The 15,541-nt window shown below is 32.3% G+C and overlaps 1 protein-coding gene, 1 long non-coding RNA gene and 1 pseudogene across 2 annotated transcripts in view; 2 read left to right on the top strand and 1 right to left on the bottom strand.

Annotated features, from left to right (window-relative positions):
- LOC133199747 (low-density lipoprotein receptor-related protein 6-like) overlaps positions 1 to 15,541 on the top strand; it is a 314,855-nt gene that overhangs the window by 217,555 nt on the left and 81,759 nt on the right. The gene's annotated exons all lie outside the window — the stretch shown is intronic.
- Positions 4,533 to 5,998, bottom strand: LOC133199727 (uncharacterized; annotated as a pseudogene).
- On the top strand, positions 7,195 to 15,516 carry LOC133199737 (uncharacterized). Its single transcript, XR_009722825.1, has 3 exons — positions 7,195 to 7,318; positions 15,109 to 15,227; positions 15,304 to 15,516. It is a non-coding gene; the product is annotated as an uncharacterized LOC133199737 (long non-coding RNA).

Raw genomic sequence — 15,541 nt, 5'->3', positions numbered from 1 at the left:
ATACAGTCCTTCTAAAAAATGTTCAAATTTGACGAAGCAGAGCAGAAGTGACTTCCTTATTCAGTTTTTACAAAAAATACTGTACTTTCCCTAATTGTCCAGTTATATATTGCTATTTAATTTAAATGGATGTTCGTTTCTCATAAAACAATAATGTTTGTTTTACGGGCGATAGTTTGTCTTATAACCACAGCAACAAATGTGTATTTTTCTTTTGGTAAGTCAAACACATTGATTTGATATTTATGTGTTATACTAAGATATATACTTCATTAATTTCAAAGCCTAAATATTGAAAGTAATTATATCTTCAATAACTACAAAGCAATGTAACAAAACATCTAAGTTCCTCAATTTATTAACCATTCAATGCTGCTTTGATGTTGTCCCTCTTTTATAGGAGTATTCTACTTAAGTATTGTAGTGTGGTCCCTTTTTACACCCTTGGTTTACCGGTTAAATATTAGCATACGGTACTTTGTTTGTTTTCATGGTGTATAACGAAGTATTTCTAATTAAAACATTGTGTATTTATAATGAATAATTAAACATATCAAAAAATACAAGTCCATTTTTAACACCTATCGCACTAAAAAATTCCGGAGCATTTTCCTCCGATCAGACTACGGTTTCTCTATTACATGGATATGGGCGGAGACATTCAGATTAGATACTATAAAAAGAAGATCTTGATATGATATTTTTCTTTCAAAGACGAATTTTATGTTCAAGATTCACAATCAACTACAAATACATTTTCTATTTTATACAAAACTTTGGCAATAAAAACTATAACAAGATGAACCAAACAAGTCCATGCTGATCGACATAAAACTGAGTACGTTTCAACTGAGAACTAGCACGTTTACTGGAGGCATTTACCCGTAACGATACAATTCTAAACAGGTCATATAGAGGTTAATCGCATGTAAATGAAGTCAGCGAAGAGATTCAAAATCACAATACTTTTAATTAGGAAACATAGAGCACAAAGTTGTTCAACAAAGATATTTTCACTCAACCCTTACACATATAATATACACATTATATTTCAAACTCGACTCTGAACAAACCTGTGCTCGGTGTTTATGAAAGCTTTGAAGTGTGTACCTGTCACTGATTTCTTTTGATATTCATGAAAATCAAAGGACCCTACCTTCAACGCGCAGCTTCGTATGCTGCCTATATCTATTGTTTGACATTTTTAGATGATGATTCAAATAATAAAGACATAAGTTAATAATAAAATTTAATTTTTAAAAATTTTAATAAATGTTCGAAATTTGACGAGTAACCGGGGACCACAGATAAGCCTTATTGAGACTTGTTCTTTGTATTTAATGATATCAAATATATTAGATATTTGTAATGAAGATCGATAATGTATTTGAAATGAAGTAAAAAATCATTATTTTTAATCAAAATCTTTTAAGATTTATAAAAAAATAAAGAAAAACAACACTTTGTTAATTCCTTTATTAATTGAATGTATATTTCTTCTCACAAGGTTTTTTTTATCATGAGAACTTATTCATTGAAAAAGTTTCTGTTTGTTCAAACAAAGGTTGCAATTGTTGATAAAATTAATCAAGGAATAAGAAAAGTTAATTTACGATTGACAAAATATAATAAATATGAGAGAGAGAAGAAATGACAAAAGGGAGATGTTGTACTTGCTGAACTGTTTAATACAGTACCCTTACACCAGGTGATTTAAAATTTGCATTATGTTTATGAAATATGGAGATAACGAACAGTATATAAGCTCAAGGTCCACTAAAACAATACAAATTGGGAGCAGAGCAAACATGGGCCTCCAAAAACAGGTTTTTAAATATCAGAAATTACAATTTTAAAAAGAAATTTGAATATAGATTTAGAAAAAAAACGAAACGAATAAGAAAAAGAAAACTTGTATACAAATATGCCTGCTGGATCCAAATATTGTAATAATAAATAGTAACAAAGAAGTATTTTCATGTACATGTAAAAGGCTGTAAACTATTTCCAAATTTTCGTAAGCTTTAAAAATATTCTGGCTTTGGGTTTGCAATTGTTTGGCTCACGTATACGTTGTACTTAGGAATACATGTTTACAAACACGACATGTATTTCAAGGTTATTACACTTGTTGAGAACATAGTTGTTTTTCTTCTCCAGAAGAGCGTGTTGTTCGAATAAAGCGTGTCTTAAAGGTGCTTAGACACAGATTTGAAGTTTATATTTTCTCAAATTTTCTGTATATAATATTACAACTTATATGTTGCTATAGCATTTCACAAGAAAATAAAATTAAAAACTTATTTAATCTGGAAATTATTGAAACTTCGAATTTCGGGGGGCGTTTGATTATCACATCCTTGCACTTTCACAATTTTTAACTCTATCCTTAATACTTAAGAAAAGTAGCAATTTTAATGTGTATTAATGAATAATATTACATCTATAATCCAGAAAATTCAGAGTAAAAATGTGCGAAAGCAAAACCCACTCACTTAAGTATTGTCAGCCCCTGCTCAGTGTTGTGTAGTTGTGTACAGAGTTTAACAAATTGAATACACCCGTGAAACGTAAACTGATTTTGTAAACATGGCACGAGCTCTGTTGTTGTTAATGTTTACGTTTCACCGGGTGTGTTCAATTGTTAAACTCTGCACACACCACTGAGCACGGACTGACAATACTGTTGAGAGGATTTTGCTTTCTACATTTCAACTCTGGAATTTCTGCATTATAGTTTTAATATTTTTCATTAATATACGACAAAATTGCTACTTTTCTAAAGTACTAAGGAAAAAGTTAAAATTTGTGAAAGTGCAAGGATGTGTCTATCAAACGCGTCCAGAAATTCGAAGTTTCAATAACTTCAAGATAAAATAAGATTTTTATCAAATTTTCGTATGAAATGCTATAGCAACATATACATGTAAGTCATGAAATTATACAGAAAATTTGAGTAAATATTAACTTCAAATCTGTGTCTAAGCACCTTTAAGCTATTTGTAAGAACCAGGCAGGGGTGATTCATGACCATCTCAGATTTTTTTGAAATTTTGATATGTTGCTTTATGGACCAAGGGAACATCATTGGATGCTATGATTTTACTGGCCAGCCTTTGTTGCCATGCAACCAGACGCCATGTAATAGTAAAAGGCTTGCAAGCAACAAATAGCAAAACTGGTCAATTTAGCTATAATTTAATGAAGGAACAATGCTTCTTCGATGAAAATAACACAAGTGAATCTTTTTTCCCAGGAAGTAATATAAAAAAATTCAATTATTACCATATTGATAAAATTGTTCATCATTTCTAAAAAGTGTTAAATTTTAGTTCATTTTGCTGCGTTTCATAAAATTTGCCTTTTACATTTTCTTTTTTAAAAATCATGCACATTTTAATAGAATTTTATGAAAAAATCACACAAATTCATTAATTCTGATTATTTATGTTAGACAGTGCATATTATGAACAATTAAAAAATTAAATAAAACCCATGGGTTTTCTTAATATATTTTGTTACCATGGCAACAAAATCTCCTGAAAAATTCAAAAAAAAAAAAGCATAAAGCATCTCATTTCTGTTGTATTTTAAAGAAGATATACCACTTATTCAAGAAATTTGGGAATATACAATAGGAAGTACACGTCTTATATATTGCAAAATTAAGTTAAACCAATTAGTTTTTACAGATAATTTGCAACGGAATATGTCTAAAATGCATTTTTGTTGAAAATAGCAAAGATATATCCATACAATGCCAGAAAAAAGAATTACCGCTGTATATGTCACCTAGCACGTTTAAATAAGCATAAATAAAATACATCTTAAATAATCATTATATATGTCAAAAACAATCTTTGGTTACCATGACTACGGACTATAATTTACTTTTAAAAATATATAAAGCAATGTTTGATAACCATATATAACAAACATGATTTTTAACGAGTCATTTTCTCCTTCCAAAATCAAACAAAGCTACATGTTAAAACATTTATGTTTCCCTAAAATCAAACTTTGTACAAAAATTTGCCTTTTTCTTCTGAAATTCAAGCTTTACAAAATTTGTTTTATAAAGTTTTAGGCCATCCAAAGTTTTTTGTATATGTTTAGCGTCCGCTTGTGCTTTGGTTTTGAAACTCCAGATCAGAAAAAAAAAACAACAAAACAAAACAAAATTAGGAGTCCTGAAATTGATTCTTTTGGTATAAACCTTTGAATTCTGTCAATTTCTTTGTATATTTTCTATAATCTGTCATATTAGGTATATAATAATCATTTAATACATTGATTTTCCTACGGAATAAATCTCTCTCTGAGAAAAATAGATTAATATATCATATCCTTTAAATGTCATCATTTTTCCAACTTTAAAGTCTGTGTTTAATTTTAGGCTTGTGCGTTTTTTGTAAATAGGTAGGTAGGTTTTTGAAAGATGGGTGGATGCTAAACAGAGAAAAAACTTGCAATGGCCTTATGCAGCATCACAAATTGCTACCATGACAAACTTGAAAAAAAAAACCTTCAACAATAATTCGATTGGTACAAAAAGTTTAAACATCATAAAATTTATGAATTTTTTTGCACGCGCACAGACACATAATATATATTCGCTAAAATGCTAACAATATCAATATATAGACGCCTCTACCTGAATGCATTTATATTATTCACATCACACCGTGCTGCTATTCTCAAACAAAAGTGTATTACTTATGTTTTCTCTTTCTTCCTCCTCTTCTATTGACTGCAAGACTTCTCTCAAGTGTTCATCATTCTCTGGTTCCTCCTTGAAACCACTGGCCTTTCCATTCAGAGAAAGGCTACCAAAATAAGAGTTAATTTGAGAAGGCTGCAGCCATTCCTCAGAACTGAAAAAATTCTCACCATTGCTATCTCTCAGAGATCTCATACGCTGAGCTACTTCAATCGGAATCGCTTTCCTTCCTGATTCTTCACCTTCTTGATACACTCTTTGGAGAAATTCTTTTACTTTGGTAGAGAAGCGAGCAAATTTTCTTGCTTATTTTAGTGTCCATACTTGTGGAAGTATTTTTCCTGAAAAATTGGAATCTTCCAAGGAGTTGCGATCTGTGCCTATTTGATGCTTCTGTTTAGACTTGAACAAATTTGAATGACATGTCTCTGACCAAAGATGTCGAATTTCATTAAATGTAGAGGTCTTTTCTTGCAAATGTCGATCTAGATTCATATGTTCTTGCAGAAGCTGATAAGAGGAGAACTGCTGATTACAGCCTAATTCGGAACAGTGGAAAATCCTGGTATGGGGTCTTTGTGGATCTGACGAGTTTTCTTTTCTCTGAGAGGAGATCATACCATACTTTGTTGGTGGCTCTTCAAAGTCTGATAGTATGATGAGTCCTGTGTCAAGCTGTTCAGTTTTCAAGACATCTTCTCTCTTTATCTTCATACCAATGCCCATATTGAAACTGTGCCATGCAAAGATTTCTTCTCCATCAAATTAAAGGCAAGATTACTGATGGAAGTAACTCCTTTGATGCAATGACTCATCATAGTCTGTTTTTTTCTTGTCAACTTCCACAACCGCACACTGGCATCCTACTACGACACTTCCATCCATTATTGCCTTCTTCATATCAAATGGTGTTGTTACATTCTTCCCTGATGAAACAAACATTCTTAATTTGGAGCGCATGTGTGCAATTTTGGCATTACAATAGCTTTACCTGCCTGAGCTTCACTAAAGTCATAGCGTACTATGCTGATACCTAAAAAAGAAAAAAAATAATGCATCAAACAGGAATATCAATGAATCCATAAAACAATCTTTGAGTACCACTTCATCATGCAATTATGAATAAGCAATATTGTCATAGACATATTCAGTTAATAGCATTTAATGTTTTAAATAGCTATTTTAGAATACACTATGTGCAATGGAAATTGAGGACCATCAATCAAAATAAGAAATCCACAGGCAACATTGCTTACCTGAACCAAACAAGAAGCCCATGGGCCACAACACTCATCTGAGTCACTATGGCCCTGCTGTTCTTCATCAGAAGATTTTTCCCAACTTAAATCCTGTTTACTAGTATGCAAAACTTTAATATCCAATTGTGGCCCCACCTTACCTAAAAGGCAAGTGGCCATAATTTGATCAAACTTGAGTCTACACTACCTGAAGATCCTTCCATATATACATGACTGATCAGGGCTTTGCTTTGTCCCTTTCACCCTTGTTGCAAGTGAGCGAACTTTAACTGTTTACAGGGGGAATTCAAAAATGATGGAATTATATTTTTAACACAACTGTGTCTAGGCAAATTTAAGGCAGGACAAAATCGTTTGTAAGTGTGATATGACAAAAATAATATGAGGAAAAAACTGTAAACAGTTTATATGTATGAAAAATTCATGCAGGCAATCGATCGTCAACTCACCTGTTCTTTCACTAATCCATGTAAACTCAGCGACAGGCACCCGCAGTGGTAGCAGCCAGCATTGTCGCTCCTTAAAAACACCTCTTCTACTCCAGGCAATTGTACCCTTACACTCTGAAGGGTAAGCTGGTGTGACAGCAAATCAATCTTGTTTGTCCCAAAAATATGAGTAAATGTCTTGTGCTAAAAATATAAGATTAAACATTTTTATACAAATTCACTTATTAATTATGACAATATGTAATTCTTAAAACAGAATCTGGAATGTATGATGTAAAAATTATCTAAAAATCGATAGTTAGATTTTTAGAAATATTTCATCAATCAGCAACCTTATGGTATTCTGTCATCAATAATCCCACGACCATTGTGTAGATTTTGGTTCTTAAATTTGTAAACCATTAAACCATTAGTCTACTAAAAAAGCTTTAACCTTTGATGCAGACTCAGATGCCGAAGGTACTTAAGCCCCCTCCCCCCCCCCCCCAACTATGAGAGCTACTTTCAGTTGCCCCTTGTGAGCTGACAATTTTACATACACAAAATATTTAAAGTAAATAAACAATTTATTCAAATTTAAAATGTGAATATTGTCATCTTATCTTAATTAAGTTTATGAGTATTAGTCATCATCTTCTTGAAATGTTCCAAAATAAATACATTCACAAAATAAAATGTGTCTGGCTAATACCAATACCTTCAAAGATCCATCTTCTGCTCTGAAAACAGCAACGGAAATGTGCCAGCTCATGCCTTTTTGACCTAAATGGACAAGAACAGGCTATATTTTGCAAGGAAATCAGCAATTTCCTCAGAGATTGTTTTTGATTTAATACAAAGTCCTAAAGAAATTGTCATATATGATTCTTCTTTACAGCGGGATAAAAGTGGTTAGATTTAGTTTTGTTTCTACATAAATTTGATATTATGAATGCTAACAGCTACTGAGTATGTTCTTTGAGGAAGCACTAAATACTAAATTAAATTTTTTTTTTGGACTTTTGAGAAAATTCTCTTGCTTAAATTTGTACATGTTGAGTTTTTCTAGTACATTTTAAAAAAAAAGATTACCTGCCATATTTCTCAAGGAAAAATTGTTCAAATACAATGACATATTAGTGAACAGAAATCACGATTGTTCAGGTACATTGGGTATATTATGTACATGCAAATAATAATATATACATTTGTGGTATTTCTCCATTATATAAACATACAGAGAGCAAATATCTTCATTTCTGTATGAAGTTTTTCAGAGGTCAGAGGTCAATACATGGTCGAATTGCATGGCGTAATAATATCTACATGGAGTAGTACTACTTTCTGTATGTAAACATTGTAAAGTAGGTCACACAACTGAAAACAATAAAACATGCCAAACAAAGCCTTGTTTTGTGGTATTTATTAACAAATCCACATTTATCATTTATTTTCTTGAATAAAAATGCATAATATATGACTAAAAAAATAAAAACCATGTAATTATACAAATCCGTCTGCTTCTGCATTTTACATGTAAATTATACATGAAACATGGCTAATTATGGAGACTTTAATATTGGGGAAAATGAAATTTGTGAGGAGTTATTGCTCCTCTTTGATGATGAAATCATGGAAAATTTGGATCTATCAAATATGGAAGTAGTATCCTCAGTCCAGAATGTGATTGAAATGAAGGAAGAATTGTTAGAGAGTGCCTTTACATGCCTCCCCCCTCCAGAGACCCCAGCTGCACCCAAAAGATTCAAGTCTTGTACTGATAATGATCTAAAAAAGTTTGAAGATGCAAGGCAGTCAAAATCTACAAAAATGAATACAAAGTGGGCTATTAAATTATTTCAAGGTAAATAATTTTAAAAATATCAGCTTTTTCCTTTAAATAGATTTGAAACAAAGAATTAAATTTAAAAAAAAACCTTACATTTCTTTTTTTTTTTTTTTTAAAACTATTCAAAGCTGTTTCCCCCTTTCCTAGCAAAGTCATTTAAATATTTCAGATTGGCATTCTGAGGTCTATGATGAATCACTTGATTTTGCTAATGTGACAGCTGAGGTCCTGGCATCACACCTACGAAAATTTTACTGTGAGGCCAAACCAAAGGAATGCAATAGAAGGAAAGAAAATATGACTGATGTTCAAACACAGCACTACCATAAGAATACTCTCAAAAACATAAGATCCGCAATCAATAGGCACCTACAAGACATCGGTCGGCCAATTGATATTGTTCACGACACTGTGTTCAAATCAGCAAACCGTACCCTTGATGGGATGCTAAAACAAATGACCCAAAGCGGCGCTTCAAGGCCTACAATGCATAAAACAGTTCTTAATCAACATGATCTCGAAAAAATTTCTTCCTATTTCAAAGCTGCACCTTTTTCACCCATTGTTCTCCGTCAATGTGTCTGGTATAATCTGTCTGTGCACTTTGTTTCTCGCGGCCTTGAATTTCACCATCAACTGCGTCTTGATTCATTTGAATTCTGTAGTGAGGGCGATACTGAATATGTTGTTCTCCGGCATGAGACTCAGCAAAAAAATTTTCAAGGTGGTCTCCACAGCGATGAAGCCCCTGCTGACAAACGCCTCTACGCTGTCCCAGATTCCCCTTCTTGTCCTCTCAAAATGCTTCGTCTCCTCATGTCGAAAACAGAAAAAGGAGCTACTCAACTGTTTAATGTCTGTTTAAAAGATGCTCTCTCTTGTCCAAGTGCCTGTGACATCTGGTACACTTCAAAACCTCTTCAAAAACAATCATTCAGATGCTTCATGAAGGACATATCCAGGTCCGCAAAATGTCAACAATCATATACTCCCCACTGTCTGCGTGATACTGCAATAACTGCTATGAACGATGCAGGATTTGAAGCAAGGCAAATAATGTTCATGTCTGGTCATAGATCCGAAGCCTCTTTAAAATCCTACAATAGAGATCTTTCCGTTCAGCAAAAGAAAAAAGCTAGTACAGTTTTAGCATCGCTAACAAATCCTGAATATGCGAACTCTTCGCATTCATCTGCTAACTTAAACTTACCTGTGCCCGTGGAGTCTGTTAAAGTTACTCCCGAAATTCCTCCAAATGCCGATCTCATCCTGCCTCTTCAACCTTCTTCAACCTATTCCCAGCTAGACATCCAATCTACATCAGCTACAAGTTCTTCAAGAATGATGACAACAGAGATTCTAACGAAATCTACCTTTAATAACTGCACTATCACCATCAACAAAAATTGACATGCTTTCCTCTTTCGTTTGAATTCCCTGTTGAGGCGACTCACACCAAGCGGAAGACAGTTGTGCTAATTTTTACATTTGATAAAATATAATCTTAAAAAAAATAAAGAAATATGGTTTTTATCATGATATATGTGTATTAATTGTAAAAATACTTGTTTTCTTCAGGATATTAAAAAAAATTTCGTCGAACTTTGAGGAACTACTTTTTGTTATGCTTTTGTCTGTTTCTGAGTCAACGTTTCGTCATATAATCTATGGCGGACGGTTAATGCAATATTAAATATCATTTGTCCGTCTCAAATATATATATAAGTAATAAATAACAAGTTTAAAAACTTCACTGGGAATTGAAGTGGGTCGGTACGTGATCAAATCTTCTGAGAAGGCCTTCGGCCTTCACAGGATTTGATCACGTGACCGACCCACTTCAATTCCCATTGAAGTTTTTAAACTTGTTATTTATTTCTTAATTATCAATTATTTTATCTTTGTTTAATGTAATGTTAAGAATATTTTAATGTATTTTAATTGTGCGATTTAGACCCCCGTTTATCCCCTTTTCATGAAAGGACAGATCACACAAACTTTACAAAGTATTATGGTAGTTACCATCAAATAAGAACTCTTCACTGAGAAGTATTTAGAATTTCCTTAAGCTGTTGTACAAAATATGATGAAGAAATGTATATGTGGTAATACGTACAATTTAAACCATTAAATAAGGTCCTATTATAAAATTAATGTAATACTACTTATATAATAGTGTTATTATTTGTATGTACTATGCCGAAATAGTAGTCAGGGTTTGACACATGGTGCACGAGCCGGAGGCGAGTGCACTATGTGTCAAACCCTGACTACTATTTCGGCATAGTACATCCAAATAATAACACTATTATAATTATTATGCTGACTGTTGTTTGTATACGACAATTTAATTAAATTCTCAATCCCAAACCTGTTTGCAGACGTTAAATCTAAATGAAAATTTTCTTGAACATTCTTTAATCAAGCGTTATATCAAAAAGCGTTTTATTGACTCCGAAGAACCAGTTCATGTTACGTTGCAATTTTGGTTACTGATAAATTCGATTATTTGTTAGAGAATTTATCTTTAAGATCCTTATCAATAATATCAGTCTTTTAGAAATTATATTCATTTATTTCTTGTTTTGTGACAAATGTATAAAAACTACGTTTATATACTTGAAAATACATTCCGTAAAGTAGCGGTGTTTGTGGCGTAATCGGTAACGCGTTGGACTGACGTTCTCCAGATCGTGAGTTCGATCCCCAGCGTGGGTGCTAATTACATTTTCTCTAGAAAAGACAGCCGTGCACTATTTCGGCATAGTATGCTTACGCTATATAAATCCTTAGAACACTATGCGAAAATAGTTGGGTATTGATTATATAGAGACAAACTGACAGGAAGCATAATAATTATATAATAGTGTTGTACTTTGCATGCACTATGCCTAAATAGTAGTCAGGGTTTGACACATGGTGCACGAGCCGGAGGCGAGTGCACTATGTGTCAAACCCTGACTACTATTTAGGCATAGTGCATGCAAAGTACAACACTATTGTAATTATTATGCTGACTGTTGTATAAAAACGACAATATTTTCTCCCTTTCCAATGTTTCATCACCTCTTACATTCATGTTAGTACACCCCTATTATGACGTCACATTGTGCTACATGTACGTCATGATCTTTTGTCTTTAATATTTTGAATGTTCCATGTACAGATAGTTGAGAAATTTAGTTGTGTTAAGGGTAAAAAATTGCAAGATACTATTTTATAAAAATTATTTTGTTTATTTTTTTTTCTTTTAGTGTAAAATCTTTGAAACTAAGTTTATATATATTATAATAGAGTGTTATAGATAACGGCGTCTGTAGCGTAATCGGTAGTGCGTCGGACTGATAATCTTGGGGTCGTGAGTTCGATCCCCGGCGTGGGCGCTGTCGGATTTTCTTCAGAAAAAGAAGCCGTGCTCTATTTCGGCATAGTATGCTTACGCTATATAAATCCTTAGACCACTATGCGAAAATAGTTGGGTATTGACTATGTAGAGACAAGCTGACAGGAAGCATAATAATACAGAATATTTCAAAATGGGAAACTTCTTGTGCTAATCTATGAGTACATATGATCTCTCAGCTACAAAATATTCTATTTTTCATATTTGCTAAAAACAACATGTTTTTCATGAACCTACGTCGTATCACGTCACAATTAAGTTTTTGCTAGGTCTGAAGGAATCTGCTACTATCTGGTCCGAACTAATAAAACTGTGATAATTTGAACGGGACTCAACTCTGTTGAAAGAATACAAACTTGCCAAGAAATCTTTAGTTTTTAACAAAAAATATATTTTGATTATATGTCGAATGAGTACATTGTAAAAGATCTGTCTCAAATTGTATTTATGTACAGTAATATCTATTACAAAATGATGTTTTCACATTCTATCCCTTATATTCCAAATATTTGTTCATCATTTATACGTGTCTTTGGTGGTTCGTTTATAAAAATGTCCTGAATTATTGACTTTTTAAACCTTTTTGCTTAGTAAATCTGAAAGTAACTCCAAAACAGTGAAGAAAGCTCTACAGAGGTAGTAATAATTGTGAAAAAAAAATATTCATTAGTTTGCAAAGAAAGGTATATATTTTACCCACTTTTCATTATCATTAGGGTCCGTTTTTCATCATATAACAGATTTGATACCCTTTGACAAAGACTTTTGGAAAATAAAAAAAAATAATACATTTAGATTGGTTCAAAATCTTTGATAATTTTTGAGCATTTGCTTATATATCATGTTATGTGGGCTTTCTGTCGTTTTTTAAAAGAATTTATTCTATGACTATTTTTCAGTAAATAAAATCAGTAAACGGTGAAATTTGAAAAATAATTTTTGTAATTTTCTGTCTAGTCCTTTTTATCATGTACCACTTAAAGTCAGAAAATGTTTAGTCGCAGTGTATAAATATCATTTCAAATAGCACAGGCTGTAGTACATTCATTAATAAAGAAAACATGCCTTTTAATTTGAATTGATTAATAAGCGAGTGCTAAATAATGATTTTGGAAAGTTTGAAAATCCTTTTGGCAAAGACTTTTCCGACGTAGGTTTTAACTTAAAATCACTTCAAATATAATTGCAATTTCTCAAACAGACCTGTTGATTACTTTTCACCTATATTTTCTCAACTTTATAAAAAGCTCAAAGAAAGAACCAAGTTTTATGAATTATCTATTATTTACCTAAAACCTGCAAGCCTGATGATCGATGCATGAAATGTAATAAAAAATACTGAAAAAAGCACAGGATGAAATTATACCATTCAGTCGACGGAATGGTAACTGAATGCCCACTGAATGATCACTGAAAGGTCACTGAATAGATCCTTTCCCGTGATTTTTCCTGATCTTTCATTCATCATTCAATCGACTGAATGACAGATACATTTCAGTGGTCTTTCACCTATCTTTCAGTTGTATCTTTCTATTATATAATCGGCCTATTTGCTGACTACGAGTTTGAATTTCACGTTTTCCTTTCATAAAAGTATTAAATTAATCTATTCTCGAGGTCTCGAAACTCGAGGTCGAACCGTGGGCCCTTCCACATGGTAGTCTGTCACCTTATCCATTACGCAACGGCGTCTTGTTAAAAACTACTGGTATTAAAATTGATAAATCTGTATAGAAATCGAATTGAGACATGTAGTTCACTTGTTGTATCAAGGAACTTGGCGATGTGTATATATCTTGTATACATTTTGTATATAATATGTTAATTGTGCTGATTTTGGGGCAGACTAATCAATTACACATCTCCTATCGGGATGATGACAATTATCGGCGACAGGCACCTGTTTCTCAAAGAAATGATTCAAGTTAAATCTTCAACTCGGAGAAAGTTTTAAATTCTCTATCTAGAAAATTATGTTAAATAATTTTAAAACGATATATTTAAAAGCTTAAATATCATGTGATTTTAACAAATAAGACAAAATTTACAATATTAAGTTTCTTCAAAAGGAGGCTTAAATAATATTTAATTCTGTCTCTTATTTCACTGCGAGATATTTCCATGAAAACTAATATAATCGCATTATACAGCGTTAGATGGACACAAGAATAATGAAAAACTAAATTATCTCTGAAAAATAAGAAGAAAACTTTTTCCCTGTTTATATAAACAGATTAAGAGCATATTTTGACTGATATATTTTTTTTTTTTCAGGTTGGCTGATTGTTCATGTATTTAACAACTTATTAAATTGAATAAGGTTGTGGAAATGTTTATCACTGCTTTAGAGATTTTACAGAAAGAAAAAAGAGAATTCTATATCAGTCACTCAAATTCTGATACTAATATTGGATCATTATCTTTTATCATTAAATAATTTTATTTTTCTAAATCGATTTTCAGGCAACAGATTAGAAATTCGAAAACTATTTTGAATTTTATTAGTCCACAGTTGAATTGTAATTTTTAATATTAATAAAATTATATTTAGACAGAAGACAGTTGAACATCTAATCATTACCAGTTCAACGTACTTGAATATTCTTATCGCAAAAAGTATAATAAATGAAACACATTCATTAAAGATGAAGATAAAAATAATTTTATTAAATTGTTAAGGAATAATTACTGAAAAAAAAAAAAAAAAAAAAAAAAAAAAAACTAATGAAAAGCCGATGAAAAAGTCGTTGAATTACGACTGAAAGGACACTGAAATGCAACTGAAAGATGACGGAAAGGGAAAGAAAAGGTCACTGAAAGATAACTGAAATGTGTACGCTGAATGGTGGCTGAAAGGTACCTGAATTGTGGCTGAAAGTTAACTGAAAGGTCACTGAAATGTACCTCCCATTCAGTGACTGAATGGCCACTGAAAAGTCACTGAAAGCCTTTTTCATTTTTATATAATGATGAATGGGGATAATGAACAGTGAAAAAATCCATTGAAACAATCGAGAGCAGAGCAAACAGAGACCTCTAAAACACATCGGAGGTGGTATCAAGTACCAGAGGAGTAAGCATCTCTTCTCGACCGGTCATACCCGCCGTGTGATCACTGTCATGGTCGGGCAAACGGAAGAATCCGTAGACAATTCAGTGTTTAAGTAATGACCTAACAGTTAGTATGAAAAACGTCAGTGAGCATTTTACTTATTGAAAGATCGCATTTTCTGACAAGGTCATTGTATCAACCATAAAACTTGCGGAATGATAACTTCAAACGAGACATAGACTAAGCCAATTGATAAACTTTAAGCAAATAAACCCTTGTTTCCCTAACATTTGCATAAATGGTAACAATTTTTTCATATAACATGTTTTAAAGCAATGTCTTTCTTTGCATTCTTTCACAGAAAATTTAAATCTTATGAAACTTATTGTCAATACAGGTGTTTTCAACGTCCTGAATGGTGGTTGTGAAATATTTGTGTGCCGATACAAAGTGGACGAAAATGTGAAAGTGATTCCGGCTTGCAACTCCAGGCAGATTTGAAAACTTGTGATGCCAGTAAGTGGGATAATTTTCTGCATGGTAGTTTATCCATAATTTATTTGCTTATAATTTTCTTTTTAAATTTTGTAAGGTGTTTATACGAAGAATTTCTTGATTGTGGTTGATAACTCCCAAGGAAGGATCCTTCAGATTAATATTAATATACGGGAAATTTAGTTAAATTACCGATCAGTGTACAGAGTTCTTCAGGAATAGCATTCGATAGGTCGACAAAGGAACTCATCTACTCCGATGGCTCATAGAAAATTATAATGTCCACAACGCTTCATGGAAGGTATACAACCTTGATCTACTTAACAGGTACTTAG

This window comes from Saccostrea echinata, unplaced genomic scaffold (assembly GCF_033153115.1).
Source record: "Saccostrea echinata isolate AGI-Se365-2 ecotype Australia unplaced genomic scaffold, CSIRO_AGI_Sech_v1 ptg000035l, whole genome shotgun sequence".
Classification (NCBI taxonomy): Eukaryota; Metazoa; Mollusca; class Bivalvia; order Ostreida; family Ostreidae; genus Saccostrea; species Saccostrea echinata.
Note: the sequence above shows the minus strand (reverse complement) of the source record. Positions and strands in the feature narration are given on the sequence as shown.